Source organism: Vombatus ursinus, unplaced genomic scaffold (assembly GCF_900497805.2).
Source record: "Vombatus ursinus unplaced genomic scaffold, bare-nosed wombat genome assembly UNPS02014781.1, whole genome shotgun sequence".
Classification (NCBI taxonomy): domain Eukaryota; kingdom Metazoa; phylum Chordata; class Mammalia; order Diprotodontia; family Vombatidae; genus Vombatus; species Vombatus ursinus.
Genome location: NW_020954559.1, coordinates 14,752,091 through 14,767,169, shown reverse-complemented (window position 1 = coordinate 14,767,169; position 15,079 = coordinate 14,752,091). Strand labels below are relative to the sequence as shown.

General features: G+C 35.5%; 1 protein-coding gene across 4 annotated transcripts in view; it reads right to left on the bottom strand.

Moving 5' to 3' along the window:
• Positions 1 to 15,079, bottom strand: part of LOC114046348 (transcription factor Dp-1) — a 129,995-nt gene that overhangs the window by 36,626 nt on the left and 78,290 nt on the right. The window lies entirely within an intron of this gene.

Genomic DNA, 15,079 nt, shown 5'->3' with positions numbered 1-15,079 from the left:
ATCAGAAAATGTACCTCAACCCAAAGTTGGGGAAAATAAAATCAGAACTTTTGTACTATTATTTCAATTTAAAAAATACAATCACAGTATTGTCAGCTTCTCAGCTTCTTATCTCTTCATAATTCTAAGTTCCCCCTCAGTCCATTTAATCAGCTAATCACACTGTTTATACTCTGAAAGCAAAGGTTCATGACAAGACTATTAAAATATGTAGGGGTGAGGGGAGGAAGCTACAAATGAACCTCACTTTCATCTGAAAAGCACAAAGGACTGAAAAAGACAGACAGACACACACACACACACACACACACACACACTTTGGTACAGAAATAAAATAAACAACAGGGAATCAGGCCAAACAAGGCCTGGGGAAAAGGGGAAGTAAGAGGAAAGAATTAGTATTAAGCAAAACAAATTCTATCTTTGGGGATGGAGCATAGAATGATTAACAAAAGGAAAGGAAAACAAGGTTAAGAACTTGTGATGAACAAAGAGAGAGGGAAGGGAAAAGAAAAAAAGGTTACTGGAGCAAAGAGGAGGGAAGGGGAGGAAAGGGGAGAGAGAGTATGACATCAAACATACAGCATTAGTGCTGAGCACAATTTTCTCTCAACAGCCTTTTCTTTGTAAAGAGATATGTGGCAAAAAGAAAAATATACAAGGATGGAATGAAAGAAAATACAGAATTAATCATCAGAAATGTGAACATAAAAAGCATAAAATCACCCATATCATAAAGAAGAGTAGAAGAATGAATTAGAAAAGAGAAATCCAACAATATGCTTTTTATAAGAAACACTTAAAAAAGGACCCACAAAATAAAAATAAAGAGTTGAAGTAAAATCTGTAATACTTCAGTAACTCAAAAACAGATGATCTCAGACGCAATAATAAAAACATATTTGATTTAAAAAGATAAACAGTGGACTTCTGGGGGCAGAGTCAAGATGGAGGAATAGAAAAGCACTCAGTCAGGATCTCCCAACATTCCCCTCCGAACAACTTTAAAACAACACCACAATTAGCATTCTGGAGTAGCACAGTGAACAAAAAGTCAGAGTGAGAAATCATCCATCTCAGCCCAAGACAACATAAGAGGTTGGAAAGAGAGATCTGTGACATAAGGGTGGAGGCTGGCCCTGAGCCCACTGGATAAAACCCCAGTGGTGGAACTCCGTGATGGCCAAAGAAGCAGCAGCAGCTTCAGGATCTTTCAAGCCAAAGATGGTAAGGGGACCTGGCAATTGGGCAGAAAGAGATCCCAGGGGCTTCCTATGCTAGCACCAGACATAGGACCAGGCACTGTTTGGCAATTACATTGCCAAACTTCTTTAGAAAAAATTCCATATACCTATTTCTGGGTCACAGTTCAAGAGCAGGAAGAAGCACTTTCAAGAGAAAGTGGAAGCCCCGAGGGGCAAATGTTTAGTGACTCCATTATCTACGTCCACTTCCAGGTCATGGTTCAAGGTCAGGGAAGAGCACTTTTAGTCAGGAGGGAGTGGAAGGAATACTGAGGTGCGGTATCACTTTTGGCCCCAAGGGATCAGGAGTAGCATATAATTATAATCCTAGGGGATCAGGGACCTTTCTTGGGAAAGGACCAGTGTTCAGACCAGGACAGCGCAGACCACACTTCTCCTCAAATTACACCACCTTGGAAACACAGAAAACCTCCAAAGTCCCACAGCTAGCTTGGAAAACAATGCAAAAAAGCCTGAAGCTTGAGACAGTGCCCTACCACGCCCTATACCAGGAACAGAGCCCAAGTCTAACATAAAGTTCCAAATCAAGAAATAAGGTGAGAAAAGGAGCAAACAAAAAAAGAGAACCTAACCATAAAAAGCCATTATGGTGACAGAGAAGATGAAGACACAAACTCAGGCGACAATTAAGTCAAAAAAAGTTATAAGCAAAGCTCAAAGATAAACAACTCCAGTATCTTTGCCAAGAAAACTCCAAACGCAGTCACAGAGGGTCAGACACAAATGACAAAATGGCCAGACAACAACGATAAAAAAAAAGCACAAAAAAATGCTGAAGAAAATAACACTTTAAAAACAGAATTAACCAAATGGAAAAAGGGGTACTAAAATTCACTCATGAAAAATAACTCCTTAAAAAGCAGAATTGGTCAAATGGAAAAAGAGGTAGAAAAGGTTCCTGAAGAAAATAATTCTTTAAAAATTTGAATTGGTCAAGTAGAAGCTAATTACTCCATAAAGTATCATGAAACAATAAAAAAAAATCAAAAGAATGAAAAAAATAGAAGAAAAAGTGAACTGTCTCACTGGAAAAATAACTGACCTGGAACACAGATCGAGGAGAGATAATTTGAGAATTACTAGATTACCTGGAAGTCATATCAAAGAAAGAGCCTCAACTGTATATTTCAAGAAATTGTTCCCTCACCCCCCCAAAACTGCCCAGATAGCCTCAAATCAGAGGGTAAAATACATATTGAAAGAATCCACCAATCACCACCTGAAAGTGATCCCAAAATGAATACTCCCAGGAATATTATAGCCAAATTCCAAAGCTCCCAGGTCAAAGAAAAAATACTTCAAGCAGCCAGAAAGAAAACCATTCAAATACCATGAGACCACAGTTAAAATCACACAAGATTTAGCAGCTGCCACATTAAAGGAGTGATGGGCTTGAATCAACTATGATATTCTAGAAGGCAAAAGAACTGGTATTAAAACCAAGAATAATCTGCCTAGCAAAACTAAATGCAATCCTTCAAAGGGGAAAAATGGGTAAAAATGGATATTTAATGAAATAAAAGACTTTCAATTATTCTTGAGGAAAAGATCAGAGCTAAATGGGAAGTCTGACTTTCAAATAAAAGACTCAAGAGAAGCATAAAGAGGTAAATATGAAAGAGATATCACAAGAGCCTTAATAAGGTAAAACTGTTTACCTTTCTATTTTTTTCTTTTTTTGTAGGCAATGGGATTAAGTGACTTGCCCAAGGTCACACAGCTAGTAAGTGTCAAGTGTCTGAGGCTGGATTGGAACTCAGGTCCTCTTGACTCCAGGGCCAGTGCTCTACCTACTGCGCCACCTAGCTGCCCCTGTTTACCTTTCTATATGGGAAGATGATACATGTATCTTCTAAGAACTTTATCATTATCAGAGTAGTCAGATTCTACACAGAAAGAGGGTGCAGGAGTGAGTTGATTATGTTGGGGGGATGAAAAAAAATGTTAGGTGAGAAAGAGGGATCCCCTAGGAGAAGAGAGAAGGGAAAAGAAGAACAGGGGAAATTATTTCACATAAAAAAAATTATTTCACAAGGAAAAGCTTTTATAATAAATAGGGAAATGGAGGGGAATCAATGCTTGAATCTCATTCCTATCTAAACTAGCTCAAAGGAAAATATATATACATACTCAATTAGTAATAAACATCTATCTTACTGAGGAGGGAAATAGGAGAAGATGGAGATAAGGGGAGAAAGGAGTGTGATAAAAGAAAGCAGTGGATTTTAGAGCAGGGATAGGATAAAAATAAAGGTTAAATAGAAGAAAATAGGATGGAGGGAAAAGCACAGTTAGTAATCATAATTGTGAATGTGAATAGGATGAACTCACCTATAAAATGAGGAAGTAGAAAGCAGAATGGATAATAAATCAGAATCCAACAATGTACTGTTTACAAGAAACACACTTGAAACAGAGACATTCACAAGAGTTAAAATAAGGAGCTGGAGCTGAATCTATTATGCTTCAGCTAAAGTTACAAAGACACGAGTAGCAATCATCATCTCAGACAAAGGAAAGGTAAAAATAGATTTAGTTAAAAGGGATAAGCAGGGAAACTTTGTCTTGCTAAAAGGAAACCATAGATACTGAAGCAATATTAGTACTAAACATAAATACACCATATAGCGTAACACTGAAATTCTTAAAGGAAAAGTTAAATGAATCACAGGCAAAAATAGAGAGTAAAACCATACTAATTGGAGACTTCAACTTTTCCCTCTCAGAGTTAGATAATTCTAAGCATAAAACAAATAAGAAAAAAGTCAAGAAGATGAATAGAACCTTAGAAAAGCTAGATAAGTTAGACTTCTAGGGAAAACTGAATGGAAACAAAAAGGAGTATTCATTTTTCTCAGCTATACATGACACCTTCACAAAAATTAACCATGTATGAGGGCACAAAAACATTACAACCAAATTCAGAAAAGCAGAAATATTAAATACATCCTTTTCTGACCATAACACAATAAAAATTATACTTAATAATGGACTGTGGAAGCATAGATTAAAAGTTAATTGGAAACTAAATAATCTAATCCCAAAGAATGAATGGGTCAAAGAACAAATCACAGAAACAATTATTTCATTAAAGAGAATGACAACGATGAGACATTCCAAAATTTCTGGGATGCAATCAAAGCACTACGTGGGGGAAATTTTATATCTCTAAATGCTTACAACAATAAAAGAAAGAAAGAGTAGATCAATGAATTGTCCATGAATTTTAAAAACTAGAAAAAGAACAAATTTAAAATTCCCAATTAAACATCAAAATGGAAATCCTGATAATCAAAGGAGAGATTATAAAACTGAATACAAGAAAACCATTAAACTAATAAATAAAACTAGTAGTTAGTTTTATGGAAAAGAAACAATAAAATAGATAAACCATTAGTTAATTTGATTCAAAAAAAAACCAAATTAATAGTATCAGAAATGAGGGTGAATGTCCCACTAATAGAGATGAAATCAACCAATTATCAAGACTTATTTTGTTCAATGATATACCAGTTTTGATAATCTAAGTGAAATGGATATTTACAAAAATACAAATTGCCTGGACTAACAGAAGAGAAAACAAAATACTTAAATAATGCTTAGAAAAAGAAATTGAATAAGCCATCAATTAGCTACCTAATAAAAATTCCCTAGGACCAGATGGATTTTTAAGTAAATTCTACCAAATTTTTAAGGAACAATTAATCTCCATACTATATAAACTATTTGAAAAAAAAAATAGGTAAAGAAATCCTACGAAATTCCTCTTGTGACACAAATATGGTGCTGATATCTAAACCAAGAAGAGCAAAAACAGAAAAAAAAACTATATATACCAATTTTCCAAATGAATATAGATGCAAAAAATTTAAATAAAAAATGTAAATAAAATTCTAGCAAGGAGATTACAGTAACATGTCACAAAGATCATTCACTATGACTAGGCTGTATTTATACCAGGAATGTACAGCTGGTTCAATATTAGGAAAACTATCACTATAACTGACCACATCAATAAGGAAAACAACAAAAATCAACAAATTATCTCAACAGATGCAAAAAAATCCTTTGACAAACTACAACATCCAGTACTCTCAAAAACACTAAAAAACAGAAATCAATGGAGTCATCCTTAAAATGATCAGTAGTATTTATCTAAAACCAAGAGCAAGATTTTCTGTAACAAGGACATACACTTGAAACCTTCCCAATAAGATCAGGGAAGCAAGGATGACTAATATCACTATTATCAATATTGTACTAGAATTGTTAGCTGTATCAATAGGACAAGTAAAAAAATTGAAAGAATAAAAATTGGCAATGAGGAAGTAAAACTATAACTCTTTGCAGATGATATGATGGTATACTTAAAAAACTCTAGAAAATCAACTAAAAACCTAGTTGAAATAATTAACAACTTCAGCAAAGTTGTAGGATATAAAATAAAACTACATAAATCATCAGCATTTCTATATAATACCAACAAAACCCAGCAGGAAGAGATAGAAAGAGAAACTCCATTTAAAATAATTATAGACAATATAAAATACTTAGGAGTCTATCTGTCAAGACAAATCCAGGGATCACATAAATATAATTACAAAACTCTTTTCACACAAGTAAAGACAGATCTAAACAACTGGAGAAATATTCATTGCTTATGGGTAGGCCAGGCCAATATAATAAAAAATGACAATTCTACTTATTTACTTATTCCATGTTATATCAAACAAAACTACCAAACAATTATTTTATAAAGCTAGAAAAAATAGTAACAAAATTTATCTGGAAGAACAAAAGGTCAAGAATATAAAGGGGATCAATGAAAAAAAAAGATTAAGGAAATAGATGGCCTAGCAGTTTCAGATTTCAAACTATATTACAAAGTGGTAATCATCAAACAATCTGATATTAGCTAAGAAATAGAGTGGTGGATCAGAAAAACAGGTTAGGTACACACAATACACAGTACGTAAATGACCATAGTAATCTAGTGTTTGATAAACCCAAAGAGGCAAGTTTTGGGGGTAAGGACTCACCAATTGACAAAAACAGCTGGGAAAATTGGAAAGCAGTTTAGCAGAAACTAGGCACAGACCTAACAAACCCACCTCTTACAACACATATCAAGATACGGTCAAAATGGATAAATGAGATAAATGATTTAGACATAAAGGGTTATATCATAAGTAAATTAAGGAAGCATCTGTCAGATCTACAATATGGGATAAGTTTATGACTAAACAAGAGAGAACTATGGAAAGTAAAATTTAAGATAATTCTGATCACATGAAATTAAAAAGTTTTTGCACAAACACAATTAATGTAGTCAAAATTAGAAGGAAACGAGGAAACTGGAGGAAAAGAATTTAAAGCAAGTTCTCTGACAGAGGCCTCATTTCTCAAATATATAAGGAACTGAGCCAAATTTATAAAAATAAGAGCTATTCCCCAGTTGATAAATGATCAAAGGATATGAACAATTTTCAGAAGAAGAAATCATAGCCATCAACAGCCACTTTAAAAAATGCTCTAAATCACTACTGATTAGAGAAATACAAATTAAAACAACTCTGAGACACTACCTCAAAGCTATCAGATTGGCTAACATGATAGAAAAGGAAAATGACAAATGCTGGAGGAGAGGTAGAAAAATTAAAACACTAATTCACTGCTCATGCAATTGTGAACTAGTCCAACCATTCTAGGGAACAATTTAGAACTATGCTCAAAAAGCTATAAAACTGTGCATACTCTTTGACTCAACAATGTCATTACTAGGTCTCTATCCCAAAGACACTAGAAGAAAGGGAAAAGGACTTATTTATACAAAAATATTTATAGCAGTTCTTTTTGTGGTGGCAAAGAATTGAAAATTGTGGGGATACCCATTGATTAGGGGAATGGTTGAACATTGTAGTATAAGATTTGATGGAATACTATTGCGCTATAAGAAAGGATGAGCAGGGTGGTTTCAGAAAAACCGGGGAAGGCTTATGAACTAATGCAAAGTTAAACAAACAGAACCAGGAGAACAGTTATATCAATATTGTATGTAGTAACAGCAACATTGTAAGGATGTTCAACTGTTAAACACTTAGCTACTCTGATCAAAACAATGATCCAAGACATTTCCAAAGGACACATGATGAAAGATGCTATTTCCAGAGACAGAACTGATGAATTATCAATGCAGAATGAAGTATACTTTTTTCACTTTATTTTTATTGTTTTCTTTTGTAACACTGCTAGTATGCAAGTGTTTTGCATGAATTTACATGTATAATCCATATCAAATTGTTTTCCTTTTCATAGAGGAGGGAAGGAGAGAAAGAATTTAAAACTCAAAATTTTTAAAAAATGAGTGTTAAACTTTTTTACATGTAAGTGTGAAATACCTAACAAAATAAAAATAATTTTTTAAGTTAAAAAAATAAAAAATAGGGAAACTGCTGTATACTTAGAGGCATTATAATCAATATAAATATTTAATATAGATTCATCAAATGACATGGCATCTAAATGTTTAAAGGAAAAGTTAATCAAATACTCTCTTTACAGAAATGCTTATCAAGTTTTACATCAGTCAAGCTACCAAAGAATTACTTCAGAGAGTTTTTAATAATAATAGCAAAATTCATCTCGAGGAAGAAGAGGTCAAGAATCTCTAGGGTAAAAAATGAAAAAGTGGGAAGGAAAAGGGCCTAAAATATCAAATCTCAAACTACATAGTAAAGAAGTAATAGTCAAAACTATTTCACTCTGGTTAAAAAATAGAAGTCAATCAATGGAACGTTAAAGAATAAACATAATCATATAATGTTCAATAAACTCAGCTATCATGGTAAAGGCTCACTATTTGCCAAAAACTTTTAGGAAAATTGGAAAGCCATCTTGCAAAAATAAGATTTCAACCAACATCTCATACATCCTACACAACAATAAGCTACAAATGGATATATTTGTAGCTCAGATATAAAAACTCATATCATAAATTAGAAAAGCAAGGAAGAAAATACTTTTTCCAACTATAGATAGGGTAAGAGTTCATGATCAGATAAGAGATAGAAAGGATCATAAGATAAAATGGCTTTTTTTGATTACATAAAATTGAAAAGTTTTCACACAAACAAAAGCAATTTAGTTAAAATAAGCAGAGAAACAGTTAACTGATAAATCTTTGGAGCAAGAATCTCTGATAAAAACCTGCTATCTAAAATATACAAGAAATAAATTGAAATAAGCAAGAATGCTAGCCACTCCCCAACAGACAAATGGCTAAGGGAGGTGAATAGGCCTCTTTCAAATTAAGAAACTCAAGCAATCAACAAATCATTTTAAAATGCCCAAACCCCCAGTAATTAGAGAAATGCAAATTAAAACGTCTCTGAGGTTGTATCTCACACCTACCAGATTGACAAAAAGGAAAGAACACTGGGGCACTTACTAGGGTTGTGAATTGGTGTAACTATTCTGGAAAGCAATTTGGAACTATGCCCAAAGTCACTAACATTATACACACTCACACACAGACACACACACACACAGACACACACACACACACACACACACACACACACACACATCCTTTTGACCCAGGAATACCATTACTAGGCCTATACTTCAAAAAGATCAGAGAAGAAAAGGGCCCACATGTATAAAAATATTCCTAACAGCATTTTTCATCAGATCAGAGAATTAGAAACTAAAGGGGTCCACCCATCAATGGCTGAACAAATTATGGTATATAAATATAATGGAATATTTTTGTATCCTAAGAATGATGGAAGGGATGCTTTCAGAGAAAGCTGGGAAGATTTATATAAACAGTTGAATGCCATTAACAAAAGTCATGCAATTGTGCTGACTGGGTCCACTTACAGTCTCTTCTGGGCCCTCAATGCTATGGCAATCCCATTTTTCTTTCCTTATGGACAGTCTATGGCATTCCTCAAATAGCTATTCCAAACCTCTTTTCTCAGGCTTCCGAGATGACACTTTTGCTTTCACTGTAAGATCTCCCCATCTATTTTACCAAGAAAATGAAAGATAACCCTCACCCCAAGTTCCCTCTTCTCTTTTATTTTCTATCTCAAAAATCACTCTACATAAGCCCCATTCTCTCCTTTGTTCTCAGTCTCAGTGGAAGAGGTGGCCTTTCTTTTAAAGGTCAACTTCTCTACTTGCATCCCTGATTCCATCTCTTCCTATCTCCAGTATACAAACATGTATTATTACATACACACAAGAAGGGAGGAACAGAGTGAAACAAAGAGAAAAGGGAAAAAAAAAATTTTCATTCTTCCTCTTGCTTCCAAATATGTCCAGATCTCTCCAATCTTTAAAAACCTTCGCTTAAAGCTGTTATTATTTCTAATTACTCACCTCCTCTTTCCTCTCTTTCCTAGAAAACTCCTAAGAAAAGCCTTCATTTTCTTCACCTTTTCACCTTCCTCTCACTTTTCGATCCCTTGGAAACTTGACTTCTAAACCCACCACTCACAAGAAACTGTTCTTTCCAGGATTAGAAATAATCTCTTAATTGTTAAATCCAACAGTGTTTTGTTAGTTATTGTTCTTGACCTCTCTTCACACTGTTGTCACAGGTAGACAGGCACTGCCCCCAGATATTCTCTTTGTCCACTACATTTATACCTGCCTAAAAACTCTTTATCAATCTCTTTCACTGGAGCAAATGATTTCGGTTTCTATGGTAAGAGAAATATCCCAGCAACCCTTCCCTCCATGTAAATTAGGCTAGTTTTTTCCTTGTCATAAAGGTATTGGAAGCATCTTAGATACTTGATTGGCTCAAGCTGGTCATTGACATCACTTTCTGCTTACTTTAGTACAAAACAGCCACAATGAACTCCAGAGGAGGGAAGCCTGATGTTTGCGGGGCTGAATACCACAGGCAACTCAAGCAGAAAAGAATCAGTTGAATCAACTCTCTGTATCCCTAATGAATTTCCTTTTTTCATTTTTTAAACTGTAGAATATTAAACTGAGTGTCTTTATTTTGTTCTAGTATCAAACAGGCTCATCTCAGAATAGCCCCCTAACTGTAGGGCATTCCTACAGGCTTTCTTCTGAGCCCTCTTATCCAAATTAGATGACCAGACATTAAAAAATAGTCATCAATGGCTCAATGTTCATTTGGAAGGAAATCTTTCCTGGAATGGCTTGCAGGTACAGTGCCATCAAACATGTTTATCAATGACTTGAGCAAAAGTATAAATGTCATGCTAATCAAATTTTTTAATGACACATAGCTAGGAAGGTTAGCTAACACAGTGGATGAAAGCATTAGGGTTCAAGAAGGCTCAACGAAGCCACTAAGATGAAATCTGATAGGCTTAAATAAAAGCGTTTCCCTTAAATTCAAAAAAAATCCAGTTCACAGGTCTAAGATGGGGGAGGTATTGACAAGACAACAGTTCGCCCAAAAAAGATGATAAAGATTTCAAAAGACTGAAAGCTAATACGAGTTAGCAGTGTAATAGAAGAGGCAAGAAGACTATTGCCATGCCAGACTACATTAAGAGAGGCCTAGGAAGATGATGGTCCCACTGTATTATGTCGTGGAAAGCACAGAAATGGAATATCATTTCTGTTTCTGGATACCACATTTTAGGAAGATAATACTAAGCTAAGAACACGTAGAAAAAAAACATCAACACACGGTGAAGAACTTCAAGACCATGCCATATAAGGAAAGAACTGAGGATGCTTTGGCCTAAAGAAGAAAAGCCTTAAGTAAATGGTAATTGTCTTCAAGGATCTGAAAGATCATCCCATAAAAGAGGGATTAAACTTGTTCCACTTGTCAGGCACGTAGTAGGACTTAACAAATGCCTGTTGATGACTGAAAGAAGGAGAATGAAAAGCAATGAGTGGTAGTTCCAAAAATGCAAATAACGATGAGAGTCATCCAAAAGGTGAATGGGCAACTGCTTCGGAGAGAGTGGGCTCTCCCTAACTGGACGTATTCAAATAAAGACTGGGTATCTACTTGTTGGATATGTTGTGGGAGGAATTTCTTTTTAGGTATTGTTTGGACTTAGATTAGATTGGACTCAAATAGTCTCTGAAGTTCTTTTTCATCTCTGATATTCTATAACCTCTGAAATTGGAAGTTCCCTCCCTAATGACTTTGTATTTAACTACCTTGCATTTATTTTGTTTTACATATGTATTATATATGTACATATATTCAATTCTGCAAGCATGTAAAAGTTCATGTTGTCTTCTTCAATATAATGTAAACATCTTGAAATGTGAGATTGTTTCATTTTTGGCTTTATATTCCCAGTGCATAGAACATTCTTATGCTTTACAAATGCTTGCTGATTGACTTGAGAACAAAAACATAAACAACTGCAAATGAACATAAAGGACTGAAGTTTTAAAAAAAACTTTTCTTTTTTAAAAAGATTTTTTAAAATTTTGTTTCTAAAAATAATAATTTTGACAAAATCTATAAATATTATATGTACTCATGCTGATCATCAGGCTCATTAAAATACTCATTTTTTTCCTAAGCATAACCACTTAAGCAAAATTTTCCATGAGATGTTAATGCTACACCGTTTTCTTTTAAAACCTAAAAATGTCTTATGTCTATAATTCCTTGTTTCTAAGGGAAAACATAAAAGCAAAGTCTGGCTTACATGTTCCATCATAAACCTATCTTGTGATTATTTCACTGTCCTACAAAGAAAGAACCTCAATTCTTAATGCATGACTGGTACCCTGGATTATATAGCTTTAGCAAAAAAGATTTAGGATCAACAGGAAGAGAACCTTCAATATTCTTTCCTCAAGCAAGCCTTACCTTCTGTGGCTAAAGTGGTCATCTGGCAGGGAACTGCACAGCTATGTTAGACAACTACATTTGCAAGTGATGCTTGTGTGAGGTATTAACGCAGGATGAAGTTTTTAAAACCAAAAAAGTAATTTTCTCTGAAAATATGTTGGCATTGAGTAAAGAATTTCATTTTATTCAAAGGAAATATTGAATCCTATTCCAAACCTTTCCACTCCAAACATAACAACTTTATCCCTTTGCAGTTCTACAAATATTACTCTCCACCCAAAAAAAAAAAGCCATGAAAGGAAAGCATAACTCCCAAACACAAATTAGCTCCAGAGTGAAATACATGCATGTTGCATCACTAAAAGGGGATGATTTACCTAGAAATCTCAAAAAGAAATTCTTCACAAAACACCTTTAATCCCAAGGCTGCACTAATTATTTTTTGTCACAAAATAAATGGATTATAAACGGAGGCAATGCTCAAATGCCTTACCCAAGTAGTTTTCTCATTCAGAGGTTACTGTAACTGTGCCACCTACTGGTAACAGACCTTCCTTAAAGTCTCAGACCTTTGCTCAAAATCGAGGAATCCAGATTAATCTAAAAGCTAAGGACCAAATTAATGGTAATATCTTAAAATATTATATGCCTCCTCCTCCTCTGAGCTACACTGCAACAGAATGGCAGCATGTTCCTCTCTCACTTCTACTACACAGTCTCCCCAGTAAAGCAATGCAGTTGAAAAGCAGTCTTTACTTAAGGTCTACTTGGCCTACCTTTGTTACAACCACAACCTCATCATTAAAGATTTAGAGTACAATAATTTTATCATTATGATAAAAAATGCACAATGAAGCCAACCTAGAGAAAAGCCATTAATACGGCGGATGCCCAACTTGTATTCACTGCTGCCTGTGTGAAGAAATAAAGTGGCCTCCACCCTAAAAATTTTTGTTTCAGTAGAATGTAAACTCCTCAAGAACAGGACCTGCTTAGGTTTAGTCTTGATATGCCTAGCACTATAAGAACTTAATAATTGCATGCTAAGTTAAACTGAACCAACCCTTCTTAAAGTTAAGCAGTATATCTAGGAAAACGCTTTCCCGTTCATGTCTTCAGGGCCTTTTTATGAGTTGTATTACACAGAAGGAAGACTGTGGCAAGAGATTAAGATTTTAGGCCTTGCAAGATTTAAAGTAAACAATATACTAATAAGCAATTGGTCAATCTCTTTGAGTCAATCCAACTATACTACCAAATAATTTGGAGCTATGCAAAAAAAGTGACTTAAATGTCTCTATACCCTTTGACCTAGACATCCCATTGCTAACTGTGTATCTCAGAAGTAGGCATATACATTAAGAGGATATATGGCATATAAACTAAGGGAAAAAAGAAAGGTCCTGTATCTACTAAGATATTCATAGCAGTACTCTTTTCTAGTAGCAAACAATTGAAAATAAAGTGAGTGTTCACTGACTGGAATAACTAATTTGCGGTATATGAATGTAATAAAGTACTATTATTCTATATGGAAAAATGAATGACAAATTCAGAATAATTATATAGAAATTATATTACAATCAAAGAATTATATAAACTGATGCAGACCAAAGAAAGCAGAAGTAGGAGAACAATATACAATATAAATGAAAAGAACAATAAAACAAAACTGAATGCTGTACAAATAAATAGAATGACTGAGCTTGGCCCCAAGAGATAGAACACAATACACTTCTCCCTCAACACTGGAAAGGTGGGAGACGAAGGGTGTGGAATATTCCATTCACTGTAAGACATGGTCGATGAGAGAGGTCTGCTGGCGAATTTTTAAACACAGACACACAAGGTTCACTAGAAAGAGGGATATTTGGAAATAAAAGATATAAAATTAAAAGGCATCATCAACAAAACTATTTTTTAAGTTAAGCTAAGCAAAAGCAGGGTTTATGAATTGTCCCTGCTTAGGTCAGGAAGGTGGGCAGACAAAAGCAGCCATAATATAAGCTTCTAAATCGCCTCAGTCCCTTGACTAGCACATAAAACTGCCCACAGCTCTCTAAGATAGAGAACATCACATCCAAAATCTGGAGGCCAGAAGGCAAAGCAAAAGCAAAAGCAAAGCAAAAAAAAAACCAAAGGCTTTGGGTTTCTTTTCCCAGTGATGGGGCCAATTCTGAACTAGAACAACAGCGAGAACCTTCTTCCAAAATGAACCTCCCCAAGTGGCAGTTAGTAATGGCGGCTTGGGGAGGCCAGGGGTTTGGCTCTCCATGGCAGTACCAAGGGACATCCATGCACCCTGGAGAGTCTTGGGAATGGGAGCCCTCCAGGACTCACCCTTGTGCCCACTTAGCTCCAGCCAGGATGGCCTGTCAAAATGAATCATGATGCCTGACTTCAAAAGGAAGTTTTCTAGAGTTAGGAGAACAGAACCTCCTTGATTCAAAACTGGCTGGTCCCTCGGAAAAGAAGTAATCCCAATCTCCTGGACAGAGTTTATAATAAACAGAGACAGAGCCTAAAGGGAAGCAGGAAGGCAGGCAGGGCCTGAGACCATGTGACCAGGCAGCACCTAGGCGGGGCTTGAGGCCGCCTGCTTCCTCCTCTGGGCTGCCCTGCTCCCTCCCTGTTGGCATCCTCTCTTCTTCCTGATGGGCACTGGGACATCCCCTGGCATTTCCACTTCTCCCAGGACAGGTCATCTTGCAGAAGCCATCTTGATATTTTTTATTTGAAACGAGCTAAAAAATGTCCCCCGCAATTTTAATGCATTCCCAAAGACTACAGAGTAAAACCACCTTTTTAGTTAGTGAAGTTAAGCCTACTAATTGGCCTGCTGTCCATCAATCCATCAACAAGAATTTAATCAGAGCCTACTATGGGCCAGACACCAGGCATTGGTGCAGTGAACGGAGGTCAGTTTGGCCCGACAGTCAATGGAAGGATGGAGGCTAGCTTGCGGAGGGCTTCAGAAGCCACAGAGGAGCCTGCATTC